The sequence below is a fragment of the Myotis brandtii genome, unplaced genomic scaffold, assembly GCF_000412655.1.
Source record: "Myotis brandtii unplaced genomic scaffold, ASM41265v1 scaffold769, whole genome shotgun sequence".
In the NCBI taxonomy this organism is placed as follows: Eukaryota; Metazoa; Chordata; class Mammalia; order Chiroptera; family Vespertilionidae; genus Myotis; species Myotis brandtii.
The window spans coordinates 703,686-706,832 of record NW_005371078.1 but is presented as its reverse complement, the minus strand read 5'-3'; the positions used below and the strand labels follow the sequence as shown (position 1 = coordinate 706,832).

Here is a 3,147-nt window from a genome sequence, read left to right as displayed (position 1 = left end):
TATAAGAAAAATATCATTTTTGGACAAGTTCACTGATATAATAGAGCACCAGACATAAGCATTGCATCTATAATATTAGGTAACAAAGAGTGTTAAACAAATTTAAGTGGGTGAATGAGAGAATGGGTGATGGGATTGATATTATGTATCTCAATTTAAAGGAGACATTTGAAAAGAAGTCTTGTGCAATTTTACTGGATGAGCTGCAGCATAGCAGATAGCAGATGTTGGTGCTCCGTCCATATCCCCTCAGTACTCAGCATTCTGATAGCTCATTACTACAAACACCTGCCACTTTCTGCCTGAGGACTTCTCTGTCCCCAGCAGTGTGTGTGGCCCATATACAGGTCAGGGAGTTAACACCCCCTGTGAATAGCACTCAATTAGTGAGAGACAACTCCGTGGCTCCATACCCCATGTTCCTCATCCCTCCACAGAGCATCTGATGTGAGCTTCCTTCCTTCCTTGTCTCACTTACCACTCTCCTCCACAGCACTTTCTGAGGAAAACCTCCCCACTACTCCACCTTTCCTCAAATCCTAGTCTTAGGGTCTATTTCTTGGAAGAACCCAACCTAAGACATGGAGAATTATGGCCTAGATTCTAGGATAAGTGAATCATTTCATAAACCAGTTACTGCTAATTGGGTTATGTAAGTCAGGTTTAACAATCAGTTTCTTTCTTAAAAATATATATATTGAATTTAGAGAGGAAGAGAGAGGGAGAGATAGAAACATCAGTGAGAGAGAGTCATTAATCTGCTGCCTCCTGCACTCCCCCTACTGGGGATTGAGCCCACAATCTGGGCATATGCCCTAACCAGAATCAAACTGTGACCTCCTGGTTCATAAGTTGACACTCAACCACTAAGCCACAGCGTCTGGGCTAACAATCAGTTTCAAATTATACCCTTTGAAGGTATTTTTGCTTCACCTTTTTCAATTTTGATCAATGCCTGAATAAAAATATAGAAAGTTTCTTAACGAAATCGAAGATGACACAGCATTGGTTTAAGGGAGATATAATGAATATATTAGTTGACACTCAGAATCAGGATCCAAGCTTATTTTATTTTTAAATTACACTAAGTGACTCTATTAGAGAAAGCTAGGATTACAGAGAACTTAAGAGTTGGCATTGGGACCCTTCTTCTTGTCAAAGCGGGGCACAACATTGACAAAACGCCGGTTGTACTACATCTGCCGCTTGGCTCAATCAGTCTTCTTCTTTTTCCTGTTTGGCAACCGTGGGAGTCTTACCTCTTTCTTTCCCAGCCCGGGCCAGGGAACGATGCTGTGGCCGGCTACTTCTAGAGTGTCAGAGCCTCCATCCCACACTGGCCCAGGCAGCGTCATCCTCTAGGGACATGCCTGCCAGGAGCAGATTTGATCTGGAGAGATGCCCTCTGGCAAGGCATGAGCCTTGATCTGGGCAGCCATTTCTGGCTCATCACCCCGAGGGTGTGTAGCTCCTGGGTGAGGACAAAGAGCTGCATGTTGGCGACTGAACTGTGGCCTCTGCCATATCGTGAAGAGGGAATCGAGAAACACTAAGGAGCAAGAGCGCACATGTCCTAGCTGCCTGCTGCTGCATCTCATGTCACTCCATGCAGTTTTCAATAAGCTGGAAAATGGATAAAATCTAAAAACTTTTACATTAATATCTTAAGACCCTGTAATTGAGTCTCTTTAAATATGTGATTATCATTATTTGATAAAATTTTGGATATACTTATAATAATAAAAGCATAACATGAAAATCAACCGAACAACTGAACAGCAGAATGACTGTCCGGATGACTTTCTGGATGACCACGCTATGACAGCACTGATGCCAGGCCAGCCAAGGTGGGTGCGATACGATTGGTCGGGGGCCCCACCATCGCCCCACGATTGCCCCTCAGAGGGAGGCCCAGGCCATTGGCCAGTGATGCTGTGGCAGAGCTGGCCAGCAATCACCCCTCAGAGGGAGGCCCAGGCCAGCTAAGCAATTGCACCTCACGCCTGTCGCCCACACAGGGAGGTGATTGGTGGTGGGGGAAGAGGGGCAGCGCCGCACAGATGGCAAGCAGTGGGAGCGGTGGGGATGGGGCCAGCTGCCGGCAAGTGGGGGAAGGAAAGCCCCAATAGGCCCTGATTGCCGGCCAGGCCTAGGGACCCTACCCGAGGGGTTCCGGATTGCAAGAGGGCACAGGCCAAGTTGAGGGACCCTCCCCGTGCACAAATTTCATGCACTGGGCCTCTAGTTGGTTAATAATAAACAGAAAGTTAGTTCATGGGTGTGGCTGCTGAAGAAGCAGATGTGATTATGAGTTAGATTAATGAAGTAATACCTAGACCAAAGGAGGTGGAAATTATGTTTAATTTCACAATACACAGATAATACTATTCTGAACATCCTGATTTTGACAGAATAAAAACAATTTCCTGAACCCGGGCCAGTGTTTCACAATGGTTAGAGCATCAGCTGACACACCAAAGAGTCTTGGGTTCAATTTCCCAGTCAAGGGCATGTACCTGAGTTGCAGGCTGGATCCCCATCCCAGTTGGGGCCCTGTGGGAGGCACCCAGTCAGTGTACATCCATGTTTCTCCCTCCTTCTCTCCCTGCACTCTCTCTCAAAATTAATAGAAAAAATATCTTTGGATGAAGATTAACAAAAACAAAACAATTTCCTGAATGCTAGAGAAGAATCTAAAAGCACTTGGGAATATTTTATGGAAAAAGATGACATGAATATGATTTTTAATATAAAAAATAATAAGAACATGATGATTGTCTTCAGTGTTTGAAAAGCTGTGGGAGAGGAATTAGACATGCCTGAATGGCCTTTAGAGTCATTCATGTTTGTATATCCAGTGTCTATCCAATGCCTTGCATAGAGTAGGAGCTCAATAAATGTTTGGTGGATGAATGAAAAATTAATGACACTGCATATGCATCTCATTTAACTGTGTCATTGAGAGAGTACACAGACTCTTTTATTAAAATTTATCTTTATTGCTGAAAGTATTACAGATGTCCCCTTTGTTTTCCCATTGACCCCTTCTAGCCTGCACCTCTCCATCCCCCCCTGGCCTTCACCACACTGTTGTCTGTGTCCATGGGTTATGCATATATGCATATAAGTTGTTTGGTTAATTCTCTT

At 44.4% G+C, this 3,147-nt stretch overlaps 1 pseudogene; it reads right to left on the bottom strand.

Moving 5' to 3' along the window:
• Window positions 1–1,095: 1,095 nt before the first annotated feature.
• LOC106724221 lies at window positions 1,096–1,501 on the bottom strand (annotated as a pseudogene).
• Window positions 1,502–3,147: the final 1,646 nt, after the last annotated feature.